Genomic DNA, 16,385 nt, shown 5'->3' on the forward strand with positions numbered 1-16,385 from the left:
ATTTATGGTACTGTAATACAAATTTATGATGCTGTTTCATGAATTGATAATAAGGATCATAACTACCATGGGGACTAAAAGACTCTAGCCAAAGCATTTTTTTTCTCTTTCTGGGAAGTCCAGTTAGGCCAAGTTGGTGTGCATTTTGGGGAATCTTGTCCACTGAAGATGCATTTAATTCATGTACTGAAGTATCAGGGGTATTGATGTTGATGAATTCTAATCTTCGACCTGAAAATAATGTGTGACTGGTGAGAGAGAATGTGTTTCCTACATACTTCTATGTCTCCTATTCTCTGTTGCTTAAGCATCATTGGAAATATAATATGCAGATAATAGTATTTTCCCTGTTATTCCACAACATGAAATTGTTTATATTGGATTGAGTCAAAAGATATCCCATTGCCATATAATGGATTATTGTATCAGTCATGATTCAACCATCATAACAGAAAACTCCTTGAATATTTTAAGTAAAGGATATTTAAAGTATGGATATAATTCCATCAGTGATGAAAAATGAAAAATAGCACACAGGATACTGACACAGCCCAGAAATGAAGCCATTTTTAAACCAAGGCTGGAGGAACTGGTAGAGCTGGCACTTCCTTCATATACTAGTATAGAGGATATATAGCCTCAGGTAGAGACAATACTAAAGAGAGAAGTCAAGAAAAGCCATGGCATATCCTTTCCTTTTGCTGCTCAGGGTCTTAGCAGTTGTCCCATTGACTGATGGGAGCAGGAGGCTGACTCACAGCCTGGTAGCTCATCCTATAGAGATCAGCCCCCTGGGATACAGGCTGGACAGGGGAAGGGCAACAGGTCTTTCACAAATAGATCTCAGTGTTTCAAGGATGTTATTTTAAAAAAATGCAAAGAAAGCATAAGAAACTTATAAAATTGTGTTTACCTTAACTTCAGCATGGATACCCATTCTATATTACAAAAGTGTTTCTTGGAAAAGGATCCATGGGATTAATTTATTTTTAATAGTAAGAATAATTACATTTTTTCCTTAGTCACTTTTTAGTTTATATTTGTAGGCTAAATGATCTTATAATTCAGCCTACTTCCCTCTTTTTTTGGCTTTTCTTAAGTTTAAAGTCAAATCTATAGTTTTAAGTCCATGATGAAATTAATGGTATGCCTTTTGTTTACCAAGTAGGCTACATACCCAGCCCCCCACCCAACTTGGCTTTCTTTGTCTTGTTTGTTTTAATTTTTGAGGCATTGTAAACATATTTAATAGTTCAATTACATCTTCTTTGCAAATGAGTAGCTAATTTTAAAATTTAAAATATATGATTAAATAGAAATATTTATTATTTTTCTCAGAGTGGAAGTTGAAGAAGAGTAATGTTTATATTCCCATATTACACAATGAAATCAACCAAATGACATATGTTTTAAAACTAACTACAAATATATGACCAAAGAATTTATTGTCCCAGATAATATTTCATGGTTGGACACAGATTCAATATTTTCTCCATCAAAGAGTCATAGTTTTTTTTTCTTTTTAACATAACAGACTTTTTCTATAAACCTTAATATTTTCATTACAAATATGTTTACAATGACTTTCTCTGAATAACATCTCCTCAAAGATAACTTTTCCCTGGAAAACCCTTCTAACTACATGCCTTATGATGAGTACCTGTTTTTATAAGTAATCTTAGCCTTAACTCTGTACACTATAGATTCCTGCTGGTATTTTCCATCATCCTGAGATAAATCTTGCATTCCTCTTGGCTTAATATTTTGGGAAGGAATTTCTATCTCTCCTATTGGTTCTTCATTCCTGTTCAACCTCTAAGGATATGTTGGATCTTGTGCAATATTCTAACAATTTTGCAATATAAAATATTATATTGTAGACTCCATGAGAAAATGGATCAAGCTTGTTTTGTGCATTATCAGACCCCATATTCTGTCAGACAATGATTAAGTAGTTTTTAAGGGGGGAAATAGCAAAAACATATCTGTGTTTAATTTTTCAATTATATTATGTAATTTGAAAAACTGCCTTACTATTTGGATTTTTAGATTATGATTATATTCAGATATTACACTGTGAATATAATATTTATTTAAATTTTATTATATTTTAAATTATATTATAATTACACATAGAAAATGCTGTTATAATTTTTTAAACTAATAACTCCTATCAAAACCAGATATTATAAAAATGTTAAAATGTCCCCGTTATTGTCTCACTTCTAGCTGAGGCATGAGGACAATCAATACTACATTTCTAAGAACAGTATGGAGAACTTGAAAAAAAAAAAGACAGCATAAATCCATAGATGATCTGCCTTTTGCAGCTTATGAGAGTTTGGATAAAGTAAGTCATAGGAGAATAGAGAAGGAAAAAAGGGTTTTGGAGAGAACTGTTGGGGTGCTGTAGGTCCCCATCTGTTCTCAAGAAGGTAACCTCAAATCTGGTAGAAAAAGAGTTCAACAAAACTATGTGGAAGAATGTATCTTGTCTCATGCAGAGTATAACTCCCACCTGAGAAATCTAAGTAGTAAAAGAAGGACTGGTTAGTTGCTGCTAAAAATGCAAAAGAAGAGAAAAACAAGCATTCAGAGGGGAGAAGCTAGAGTTATTTTTAGATGTCTGGGTGACTGGGCATTGTGGAAAGTGTAAGCTAGGAACTGAAGGAGTGTATTGCTCATGTTAAAGGAAGGTGAGAGGATTCCACTTGTACAATGGATGAGTCTCCAAAGAACCTAAAAATCATGCACAAGAGAAAAGCTTAGCTGAGAACTCCCACTACAATCAGAGAAATACCATACTAGCTCAGAGAGTATTGGTTAAGGAGGAGCAGAAACTTGGGCGGAGACATGACTCAGTGGTACAGCACATGCTTAGCATGTAAAGGGACTTTGATTTGATGGACACCACATAAAAACAAACAGAACAGAATCTTCCAGAAACTTTGGCTCCCCATTACCTATTCTCTTTTGTTCTGTTTCAACTCTGGAGGTTTCAGAAATTCTTAGGGAACATGTATAAAAACAGCACTTAGAGCACCCTGACAGTTCTCTCCAAAACCCTTTTCTTCTCCATTATTCTATGACAGCTAATCCAAACTCTCATAAGATACAAGTGGGAGATGGTATCTGGGTTTATGGTATCTTTTTTTTTTTTTTTGAGTTCTCCATACTGTTCTTAGAAATGTGTTATTAATTATCTTCACGTCTCAGCTGGAAGTAAGACTTTGATGGTGATACTTTAACATTTTTATAGTATCTGGTTTTGATAGGAGTTGTCACATTTTAAAATCCAAAATTGTCACCTTTTAAAAGCATAGAAGAACTTTTGACTACTCTTCTATCATTGACTCCAGGGTTTACAATCAGGAGATAGCCAAAAGCAGAGGCACATTCAACATTTACTACTAAATAATACTAAACATTTGAATTGCTCACTAGTATATCATTTAAAAGTAAGCATAATTGCTAGAGCTTTTATTCAGGAATAGGGAAAAAGAAAACAGAAGCAAAAATAAATAATAACTAGCTTCAACGAATAAATAAAAATGGGGAATGTTTACTCAATGTAGAGGTCTTTGTATGATTATTTAGTATTTTACAAAATAACGTTTGAATAATGTGTTGAGTCAAAGAGAATCTTTGAGAGAGGTACTTACTGATTGCATATACAAATAATAAAGTCTAAGTGATTGATTCTCCATTCTCAACTACTTGGTATCATGTGGACCAAATTAAAGAAAATTAGGTAGAGTTTTAGTTACATTTGATGACATTTGTTGATATGGTCAAAATTAGCAGATATGAAGACCATGTTAGCATTATGTTTGTGTTTGTGGGTGTGTATATGTGTGCATGCGTGCATCGTTCAATCTTCTAATAAGATTCACAGGGTCTCCTATGCTTCACTTTTTGCTATTTGGGAAATGCACTCATCCCTTTAAAGTTGCTCCTTTTTTTCTTCTATATATCTTTTGAGTAGGTGGATGTTTATTCAGATACATATCATATATATTCAGATGTATCAGACTCAAAATAGGTCATTAAAATTTGCTTTGATGTTTTCTTTTGAAGCAGTGACTATTGGGAAAATGGTAATTTATTGTAAGGATCAAAACAGTGGGCTGGCTTCACACATCAGTCTATGAATAAGAATTATTCATTTGATCAGATCCTATTGTTGCAGAATCAGGATCTAATCCACTCCGGGGACCTCAGTAGGCACAGCTCTCTGATTTCACTAAAGTGTTGACCATCAAAGCAGCTGAACTCCCTATCTGCACGAGTTTTTCTTTGTATTCTTGCATTTTTACCCAATACTAGCTGCTGTGTTCTCAGCATAGTATTTCTCTATTCTTCTTTTCTAGAATGAAACATAATTATTATACTTTTGGGGGCCAGAGACATTTGTGACTCTGTTTGAAGTGCTTATCTCTAGTCTAATCTACTTCAGCCAGTTGAGATTCTGGTAACCTAGTGCATTTACCTGGGAATATCGAGGGAGCTCATTAACAGAAGGAACTTGAATATGACAGGTACAATGTATTACTATGCAATATGTAATATGTTATATTTTTTAAATGAAATATATACATACAGACATATTAAAGACATAAAAACACTGCTGAACAAAACTTTGAAATTAGTTAGAAAATAGAATATTGTAATAATAAAATGTTTACATTGAATAAGCCAATGAGGCTAAGTATATTTTTTAATACAGGAGTTTGCTTTTTCACAGCTGTATATGCAGTGAAATGATAAAATAAAAAACAGAAAATGTGTTGTATCCTAATTATGGCTAATGTATTTTTTTTAATGAAAGAGCATTATTATTATTATTATTATTATTATTATTATTATTATCATCATCATCAGTGGTGCTAGGGATTGAACCCAGGGCCTTGTGTATGCAAGGCAAGCACTCTACTAACTGAGCTATATCCCCAGCCCAGCATTATTTTTTCTTAACAGTTTTAAATAAGAAAGTTAAAAAAACCCTATAATTCTATCACTTTTACAAAAATCATTGTTATTTCTATTTTTACCTACCAATCAACAAAATTGTACTGTGTTATATATTTGTTTTTGACAAGTTTTTTTTAGAATTTTAGTTCCTTCAAACATGCTTAGAACCATTTCAGGCCAATACACACAAATTTAAATCATTACACTAAAAATTTATTGGTATTCAATTATATAAATGTCATATAATTTATTTAATCTCTTTCTTATAAGAGAGTATTTGGGTTGTCTCTATAAATATTTTTTGGCCTAAATCTTTGTGTGCTTTTGAAATTATTTCCTTCTGATAAATTCTTGAAAACAAATCACAGCTCCAGAGGGCTAAGATTGGTTTTAATTGTTTGCCTCATGTTACAAAATTACCTTGCAGAGACATCAGCTTTCTAGGTTCTATTATTGTTTATTTTTAAAAGGACCAAAACAAAGTCAATATTTTCATATGTTAATTGACTCTGGCTGAAGATTGCACATGTAAACTACTTTTTAAGAAATTTCTCCCCATAACTTCTACAGTTTTTTCCCCATGGCCTTTATAGTTTCAGAAACTAAAATATTGTAATACCCATCCTCCTGGATTTTATTTAGTGCATCCATTTTATTTTTAAAATTTATTTGTTAGCAAATAAAAGAACAACAAAGTCTCTAAGTAAGATTTGTCTTTTAAAATAATGTCTACATCATTTGAACAGAGGTGATATTTTAAATTGTTACCTGATTTGGTAAAGTTAATTAAACGGGGATGTGTTAAACTGTGAAATCATCTGTGTGAATGTAAGTAAAATACCATATATTTTTAGCTGAGGATTAATTCTCCAAAAGCTAGGGAAATGTTACAAATTACCTCAATAATATGCTAACCAGTGAGACCTTGTCTGGAAATCTAGTTCTCAGGGTGTTTCAGATCTAGGCATAATTTATTAATTATTTAATTTTACATGATAAATATAAACAGATTTTCAAATCTTGTTTGTTTTCTCTGCTTCTGAAATGTACTTTTAAAATCACCTTCTTTTGTGATTCTTTTTCCTCTTTCTAATTACTTTCATTCTCCTTAATTATCATCTTCCTCCTTTTCTTTTGGCAGCTAGAAAGTATATTGAGTTATCTTGCATATGAGTGTTATGTTTCATAGTATCAGTTCAGCATTACTGATAACTCTGTTTCATTAAGTTAGGTTGCTTTTACAAAACATCAAAATAACAACAAAAATTTACAAATAGGCAATTGAACTGACATTTCTCAAAATAAGTATGAAGCAAAATAAGTGTTAAACAAAAAAAAGGTGGTGCATGCCTGCAATCCCAGTGGCTAAGGAGGCTGAAGCAGGAGGATCACAAGTTCAAAGCCAGACTCATTAAGTTAGCAAAACTCTGTCTCTCAAAATTTAAAAATAAAAATGGCTAGGGATGTGGCTCCAGTGATTAAGTACCCCTGGGTTCAATCCTTGATACCCACCCCCCCAAAAATGAGATTAGGAATGGAACTACCTTATAATGCAGCTATACAACTCCTTGGTATTTATCCAAAAGAATTAAAGTCAGCATACTTTAGTGATACATGCATAGACCTATGTTTATATTGAACTGTCAAGTTGTATATTTGATATAATAGCCAGGTTATGGAAATAGTCTACATATTGGTCAATACCTGAATGGTATATGTAGTGGAGTTTTGTTTAGCCATAAAGGAAACAAATATAATTGCATGATTTTCAAGAGAATAGATGGAAATGGGGAGTAAAATATTATGCAAAATAAGTCAGACTTGAAGGATTTTATGTTTTCTTTCATATGTGGAAGGCAGAAGGAATAAAGAAAAAAAAAAGAATCTCATGAAAATAGAAGGATACCAGTAGGGTAGTGAGGGGGACCATGATGAGGGAGGAGAGAATGAAAAGTGATATGGTAGTGAATGAAAGTGATCCAATTATTTTATGTACATGTACAAATATGCCCCAATGAATCCTACTATTATATGTAATTATTATGGACCAATAAATTATTTTTTAAAAAGGAAAGGCAAATTTACTGCATACCTACTGCTACTTCCACTTCTTCTGTGCATGTAAGTCATTAGTACTCTTTACTGTTATATCAGACTATCTCAGAATCCTCAAACCACACACTTAACAGCCCTTATCAATTAATCAGAGGTGCTTAAGAGAAGATTTGCTATTCTTATACTATGGTGTCCCTACACTAGATTACACAATAAGAATTAGAATCACTTAAATTTTAGGGTGAATTTCACCCTCTGAAAAGATAAATTCCAGGACAGACAGATGCTGCAAGAACCAGACTTTTCATTCCAAGGTATCCAAAATCTTAAAACCCAGGTTTTTAGCAGCTACTATATTTTTATGGTCTTTCCTGTACAAAGTTGATGACTGAAATGAGGAAAACTTGGTTCATGCTATCTAGAAACAAAATGTATGATTTAATTTTTCATACACATTTTTGCTTATCTCCCCATCCAGAGGCACAAGAAAGTGAAGAGCTGCATCACTTTTTTGTCCATTTATTGTAACCCAGAACCTAGGTTAGTTTATTTATTGTAGTATTTTCATCTTCCCTGCGTTCACACAACCTCCTTCTTTCTTTCATTACTCGGATTCTATACCACCTGCCCACTACTCTGCTTCTTTCCCCAAGGAATGTTCAGTTCATCTAGTCTCCTGGTCAGGAAAGCTGACAACTGCACATTCCCTCTATTCCTAAATGAAGGATGCAAAAGAGTTCTTGGAGACACACACTATTTTTATGGTTATCAGAGAGCTAAAAAAGCTCTCCTAGTGGTTTGTCCTTCCTCAGACCTCATAGGGATCTATTTATAGCTGTTATGCTTTTGTACAAATGCAAAGCTTTGCTTGTATTTGATGATGGTGATACTATAAGCAACTGTTTTGCTCTAGTCTGCAGCTTTATTTTCCAACTATTTTTGGTTCCTCTCCATCATCTTTCTTTCTACCTTCAATGTTGTTTTATTTTCTCTCCAATTTCAGCATTAGAGGGGATAAGAATAGCAAGATTGGGGAGAAATGAAAAAACCAATAAAGCAACTGATACTTTAATTGAAGAAAACCATGTAAATGTATAACAAAAGACTCATAATTCAATTTATGCATATGATAACAAAATGATTTTAACAGTAATAGAGTGATGGTTCCTAAAGGAAGTAATTAGCTATTCTATTATTGATCTCTCCTGATAACAAATGTGCATTGTCTTAAATTTAATCACAAAAGGAATACATAGGATAAGATTTATTTAATTATGCATAGTATTTCATTGCTCTGAACTTTAGATAAGGCAATTGCTTAACTCAGAGCTTCTCAATGTTGTGCAGAATGACAGTAATTCTCTTAACTAACTGGATCCAACTCAGCCATGAAAGTTTAAGCTCCACACAATTCTTAGGCATTTGAGAGCCCACCAATCAGATGAATGAGGATTGTTGACAGAGGGGATTTTGCCTGCAATGACCTTCTCTATCTGCATTTGTTCAAATACTGGCTTCCTTGGAGATCTGGCTCAGGTGCCAGATCCTTTGTGGAATTCTTACTAGTCTCCCAAGTTGAGGTTTTTCTCTGTCTTTATTCTGGCAGCTTAAATACATCATTTTCTCTGTTTTTGTTGATTTCAATCACTTTATACTTTTTCTGTGGAGAAAGAGCTGTGGGTCTAGCACAGTATCAGAATCATAGTATACAGGCATTCAGAAGTGCTTACTTCAAGACAGAATAAATCCAGAACACAGATGATCTTGAAAAGGTTTCACTTCCCTGTGAGCTATCTTTTATTTATTTGTTGGAAAACTTAAGAATGTATACAGCTGGTTACTCATGTATCTTATTGAAGTTTTAAGTTAAAGCCCTGTATGTACAAAAAAAAAAAACCTTTGATTTTTAATCACATTTTTTCTACATTCTTATAGTATGTCCTAAAGTGTTGGTTTTGAAGGAGAGGATTTTCTTATATAAATATGTGCTGAAAGACTACTATATTTCAGGTACTCTGGTAGTTACTCCAAGTTTTTCATAAAATTCTGTTTAATCTTGAAAGTGTTCCTTTTCTATAACAAAGAAGCAAAAGGAAAATACACTCACAAAAAGATGATGATTGCATGATCAGAGGTTGCAAGGATAAACAAAATAGACCCCTTCATACATTATTTCAGTGCCCAGCAGTTTCTGGAAGATGTTGAGACAACACCTTTCCTTCTCAGTAGTTAAGATCAACGAGCTCTCTCTCTCTTCTCAACCGCATCCCACCTCCTGCTCCCTCTCTCTCTCGTACACATGAACACACACAAATTAGTTTATTCAGTAAATTGCATATTGGGATTAGGTTACATACTTTCCTAGTAAGCGAATTTCCTCTTCTCACCCTTTTTCAACCAATATGTGTGATGTATATCAAGACTATAGATTATTAAGTTTTAAAATTAAGAAATGTGCTTTTTTGTCATTTGATTTTTGTTGTATCCTTAATTAGAGGCATATATTTTAAAAAATTGCAATGACTGTGTTCTATTATCTGTGAAACTTTCTGTCAGATGCATCAACATCATCTGTCAGAATAGGTTGTCTATGCTGCATATTGATCAACCTTAGGGCTAACCACATTTTTTTAATATCTTTTTTTTTCCTGCATTAACTATGATAAACTTTTCCATCTCTTCACTTTTTGACCTTACTCATTCCAAAAAAGGAACAAGATCAATCAGATATAGTACAAGGAAATAGCAAACCTTTTTCTTTCACCATGAAGTGTGTCAGTTTCCTGCGGATTCACTTGACTTCCCAACACTGTTGCTATAGAAAAGTTGGTAATGATCACATTTAGTAGAGTGAAGTATAACTTAAACATGGGAAGGGGGAGGACTGATCATATGCTTCTATCTTCCGTGTTTCTCTCTCTTTTTTTTTCTTTTTTTTTTTATTGGATGTTCACAACATTACAAAGCTCATGACCAATCATATTTCATACATTAGAATCTAGTGGGTTATGAACTCCCATTTTTACCCCAAATACAGATTGCAGAATCACATCGGTTACACATCACATTTTTACATACTGCCATATTAGTGACTGTTGTATTCTGCTACCTTTCCTATCCTCTACTATCCCCCCTCCCCTCCCCTCCCATCTTCTCTCTCTACCCCATCTACTGTAATTCATTTCCCTCCATGTTTGTTATCCCATTCCCCTCATAAACTCTTATATGTAGTTTTGTATAACAATGAGGGTCTCCCTCCATTTCCATGTAATTTCCCTTTTTTTCTCCCTTTCCCTCCCGCCTCATGTCTCTGTTTAATGTTAATCTTTCTTCCTGCTCTTCCTCCCGGTTCTGTTCTTAGTTGCTCTCATTATATCAAAGAAGACATTTGGTATTTGTTTTTTAGGGATTGGCTAGCTTCACTAAGCATAATCTGCTCTAGTGCCATCCATTTCTCTGCAAATTCCGTGATTTTGTCATTTTTTAATGCTGCGTAATACTCCATGGTGTATAAATGTCACATTTTTTTTATCCATTCATCTATTGAAGGGCATCTGGGTTGATTCCACAGTTTAGCAATTGTGAATTGTGCTGCTATGAACATCGATGTGGCAGTATCCCTGTAGTGTGCTCTTTTAAGGTCTTCAGGAAATAGTCCGAGAAGGGCAATAGCTGGGTCAAATGGTGGTTCCATTCCCAACTTTCCCAGGAATCTCCATACTGCTTTCCAAAATGGCCGCACCCGTTTGCACTCCCACCAGCAGTGTACAAGAGTACCCTTTTCCCCACATCCTCGCCAGCACTTGTTGTTGTTTGACTTCATCATGGCTGCCCTCTTACTGGGGTGAGGTGGTATCTTAGGGTGGTTTTGATTTGCATTTCCTTGACTGCTAGAGATGGTGAGCATTTTTTCATGTACTTGTTGATTGATTGTATGTCCTCCTCTGAGAAGTGTTTGTTAATGTCCTTGGCCCATTTGTTGATTGGTTTGTTTGTTTTCTTATTGTCTAATTTTTTGAGTTCTTTGTATACTCTGGATATTAGGGCTCTATCTGAAGTGTGAGGAGTAAAAATTTGTTGATGTAGGCTCCCTATTTACCTCTCTTATTGTTTCTCTTGCTGAGAAAAAACTTTTTGGTTTAAGAAAGTCCCATTTGTTGATTCTTGTTATTAACTCTTGTGCTATGGGTGTCCTATTAAGGAATTTTGAGCCCGTCCCCACAATCTGTAGATCGGAGCCAACTTTTTCTTCTATCAGATGGAGAGTCTCTGATTTGATATCTAGCTCCTTTATCCACTTTGAGTTGACTTTTGTGCATGGCAAGAGGAGGGGATTCAGTTTCATTTTGTTGCATATGGATTTCCAGTTTTCCCAACACCATTTGTTGAAGATACTATCCTTTCTCCATTGCATGTTTTTAGCTCCTTTATCAAATATAAGATAGTTGTAGCTTTGTGGATTAGTCTCTGTGTCCTCTATTCTGTACCATTGGTCCACCCGCCTGTTCTGCTACCAGTACCATGCTGTTTTTATTACTATTGCTCTGTAATATAGTTTGAAATCTGGTATCGCTATACCACCTGATTCACACTTCCTGCTTAGAATTGTTTTTGCTATTCTGGGTCTTTTATTTTTCCATATGAATTTCACGATTGCTTTATCTATTTCTACAAGAAATGCCATTGGGATTTTGATTGGCATTGCATTAAACCTATAGAGAACTTTTGGTAGTATCGCCATTTTGATGATATTACTTCTGCCTATCCATGAACAAGGTATATTTTTCCATCTTCTAAGATCCTCTTCTATTTCTTTCTTTAGGGTTCTGTAGTTTTCATTGTATAGGTCTTTCACCTCTTTTGTTAGATTGTTTCCTAAGTATTTTTTTTTTTTTGAGGATATTGTGAATGGAGTGTTTTTCCTCATTTCCGTTTCAGAAGTTTTGTCGCTGATATACAGAAATGCCTTTGATTTATGTGGGTTGATTTTATATCCTGCCACTTTGCTGAATTCATTTATTAGTTCTAGTAGTTTTTTGTAGACCCTTTTGGGTCTTCTAGGTATAGAATCATGTCATCCGCAAATAGTGATAATTTAAGTTCTTCTTTTCCTATTTTTATGCCTTTAATTTCTTTCGTCTGTCTAATTGCTCTGGCCAGTGTTTCGAGAACTATATTGAATAGAAGTGGTGATGGGCGCATCCCTGTCTTGTTCCAGATTTTAGAGGGAATGCCTTCAATTTTTCTCCATTCAGAATGATGCTAGCCTGAGGCTTGGCATAGATAGCTTTTACAATGTCGAGGTAAGTTCCTGTTATCCCTAGTTTTTCTAATGTTTTGAACATAAATGGATGCTGTACTTTGTCAAATGCTTTTTCTGCGTCTATCGAGATGATCATATGGTTGTTATCTTTAAGTCTATTAATGTGGTGAATAACATTTATTGATTTCCGTATATTGAACCATCCTTGCATCCCAGGGATGAATCCTACTTGATCATGGTGCACAATTTTTTTGATGTGCCTTTGTATCCGATTCGCCAGAATTTTATTGAGGATTTTTGCATCTAGGTTCATTAGAGATATTGGTCTGTAGTTTTCTTTCTTTGAGGTGTCTTTGTCTGGTTTCGGAATCAGGGTGATGTTGGCCTCATGAATGAATTTGGAAGAGCTCCCTCTTTTTCTATTTCCTGAAATAACTTGAAAAGTATTGGTATTAATTCTTCTTTAAAGGTTTTGTAGAACTCCGCTGTATACCCATCCGGTCCTGGGCTTTTCTTGGTTGGTAGTCTTTTGATTGCTTCTTCTATTTCATCTATTGATATTGGTCTGTTTAAGTTGTGAGTTTCCTCCTGACTCAGTCTGGGCAAATCATATGACTTAAGGAATTTATCGATGTCTTCACTTTCTTCTATTTTATTGGAATATAGGTTTTCAAAATAATTTCTAATTGTTTTCTGTATTTCTGAAGCGTCTGCTGTAATACTGCCTTTTTCATCCCGTATGTTAGTAATTTGAGTTCTCTCTCTTCTTCTCTTCGTTAGTATGGCTAGGGGTCTGTCGATCTTATTTATTTTTTCAAAGAACCAACTTTTTGTTTTGTTAATTTTTTCAATAGTTTCTTTTGTTTCAATTTCATTGATTTCTGCTCTGATTTTAATTAATTCTTGCCTTCTGCTACATTTGCTATTGTTTTGCTCTTCCTTTTCTAGGGCTTTGAGATGAAGTGTGAGCTCATTTATTTGTTGGTTTTTCCTTTTTTTGAGGAATGACCTCCAGGTGATGAATTTCCCTCTTAAAACTGCTTTCATTGTGTCCCATAGATTCCGATATGTTGTGTCTGTATTTTCATTTATCTCTAAGAATTTTTTGATTTCCTCCTTTATGTCTTCTGTAACCCATTGATCATTCAGTAACGTATTGTTCATTGTCCATGTGATGTAGGATTTTTCCTTCCTTCTTTTATCATTGATTTCCAGTTTCATTCCATTATGATCTGATAAAGTGCATAGTATTATCTCAACCCCTTTATATTTACTGAGGGTTGCCCTATGGCATAATATATGATCTATTTTTGAGAAGGTTCCATGTGCTGCTGAGAAAAAAGTATATCCACTTGATGATGGTTGATATATTCTATATATGTCAGTTAAGTCTAGGTTATTGATTGTGATATTGAGGTCAATAGTTTCTTTATTCAACTTTTGTTTGGAGGATCTGTCCAATGGTGAGAGAGGTATGTTGAAGTCACCCATGATTATTGTGTTGTGGTCTATTTGATTCTTGAACTTGAGGAGAGTTTGTTTTATGAACATCGCAGTACCATTATTTGGTGCATAAATATTGGTAATTGTTACGTCTTGTTGGTGAATGGTTCCTTTTAACAGTATATAATGTCCTTTCTTATCCCTTTTGATTAACTTAGTCTTGAAGTCGATTTTATTCGATATGAGAATGGCCACCCCTGCTTGTTTACGAGGACCGTGTGCTTGGTATATTTTTTCCCAACCTTTTACCTTGAGCCTGTGTATGTCTTTTCCAATCAGATGTGTCTCCTGGAGGCATCATATTGTTGGATTTGTTTTTTTAATCCATGTTACCAGCCTATGTCGCTTTATTGGAGAGTTTAAGCCATTAACGTTTAGAGTTACTATTGATATATGGTTTGTACTTCCTGCCATGTTTGATTATTTATCTCTTTTTTTTTTCTAATTTAGTTTGTTTCTCCATGATTAGCTTTCCCCCTGTCCTCTGTCTTTACCGAGGCACTTACCGCTGATGGTTTTGGTTATTGTTTTCCATTTCTTCCTCTTGTAGAGTTTTGCTCAAGACGCTTTGCAATGCTGGTTTTCTGGCTACAAATTCTTTTAGCTTTTGTTTATCATGAAAGACTTTTATTTCGTTGTCATATCTGAAGCTTAATTTTGCTGGATACAGAATTCATGGTTGGCATCCATTGTCTTTCAGTGTTTGAAATACGTTGTTCCAGGATATTCTCGCTTTCAGCGTCTGTGATGTATAATCCGTTGTCAACCTTATTGGTTTACCCCTAAATGTAATCTGCCTCTTTTCTCTTGTAGCTTTTAATATTTTCTCTTTGTTCTGTATATTGGATAGCTTCATAACAATGCGTCTTTGCGTTGGTCTACTGTGATTTTGTGTGCTCGGTGTCCTGTATGCATCTACAATTTGTATATCTGTTTCCTTTTTTATTTCTGGAAAGTTTTCTGTAATTATTTCCTTCAGCAAGTTACTCATTCCCTTGGCATGAATCTCTGTGCCTTCCTCTATCCCGATGACTTGTAAATTTGGTTTTTTTAAGTTATCCCAAATCTCTTGGATGTTTTTCTCGTGATTTTTTACCAGCCTATCTGAGTTGGCTAGACTCTTTTCAAGATGATATATTTTGTCTTCATTATCTGATGTTCTGGCTTCTACTTGCTCCACTCTGTTGGTGATACTCTCGATTGAGTTTTTAATTTGGTTTATCGTTTCCTTCATTTCTAGAATTATTGTTTGATTTTTTTTTTATAATCTCTATCTCCTGATAAAGATGCTTAACTTCTTCTTTTATCTGTTTATGTAATTCATTTTCAATGTGATCTTTAAGGTTCCTTTCCATCTGTCTAAGGTGTTCCTTGAGTTCTTTATATGGCCATTTTTCTGATGACTCCAGGTCCTCCTGAATATTTAGGCTGTCTTTCATTGTTTGTACTCCTTTTCTTCCTTGCTTTTTTATGCTCATGATACTTCTTGTTCTGTTTGACTGCTGGGTTACTGTTTACTCTTATAAATTTATTTGATGCTTGGGAGGAGAGGTATTAGAAGGGAAGGGAAGAAGTCACTAAAGAGAGTGAGTGTAGGCAGGTGGAATTCAAGAGAGGGGGAATAAGAAAATTGAAAAGAAATGAAAAGACAAAAGAAAAAATGTGAAAAGAAAGAAAGAAAAAACGAAAAAATAAAAATTTAAAACAAACAAAAAAATTATAATGATAATAAAAAATGGAAATTGAAGTTAAAAAAATAATAATAATAGAATAAAAAGAATTAAAAAAATTGAAACCATTAATAAGAAAGTTAAAGAACAACAACAACATCAACTACAAAAAGTGAGAATAAAAAAAAAGTAAAAAAAAAATACTAATAATAATCCTTAAAAAAATAATAATAATAAATGCAGTCATAGAGCTCGATTAACTTCTCTTCCAGTAGGTGGAGCTATGTCCACTGGGCCAGGCTTCTCCTCTTGATAGGTGGGAACCAATCACTGTGCCTCAGCTCTTCTTCCCAGACTGTGCGGGTCTCAAGTCCTTAGTGCCTAGGTCCTTCTCTTGTGGTTCCTCAATCCAGGCCCCACTCACCTGTGACGCTTACCATATTACTGGCTACACGCCGGGTCTGCTGCTCCTGGGAGCCCTGTTTTCATGGATGCCTGGGCACACCCTTTCTGTTTGCCTCCCTCGGACCCTAAGTTTGTAGGGCTTGGGGCTGAGGACACCCAGCAAATTTGTTTGCCCTTAGGTAGCAACTCCCCTGGTAGCTGGTGCAAGGGACCTCTGTTGTCAGCCCTGGTGGGAGCGATAGCCGGGGCTTCTGCGCCGCTAGTCCCACGTCACTCCTGATTCCCTGGGTCTGGCTATAGTGCTCAGTTGGCTTTTACCTCTGTGAGATCAGGTGGGCCGACTAGTTATTTCAGCGGGATCGTTAGTGCTGAGTCACGAGAAGCAGGCGATCCGGGGCTTAAATGCAGTAGATTCGTGCTCAGTGTGTGTTTTCTGAGGGGCCCAAAGTGTACGCCCTAGCTCCACGTCAGCTCAGCATTGCCTAGTGATCCTGAGCAAATAGGCTTTAGATAATTTA

At 34.8% G+C, this 16,385-nt stretch overlaps 1 protein-coding gene across 1 annotated transcript in view; it reads left to right on the forward strand.

Annotated features, from left to right (window-relative positions):
* NAALADL2 (N-acetylated alpha-linked acidic dipeptidase like 2) overlaps positions 1 to 16,385 on the forward strand; it is a 961,526-nt gene that overhangs the window by 287,181 nt on the left and 657,960 nt on the right. The window lies entirely within an intron of this gene.

Source organism: Spermophilus citellus, assembly GCF_964194105.1.
Source record: "Spermophilus citellus genome assembly, chromosome: 7".
NCBI classification, from domain to species: Eukaryota; Metazoa; Chordata; class Mammalia; order Rodentia; family Sciuridae; genus Spermophilus; species Spermophilus citellus.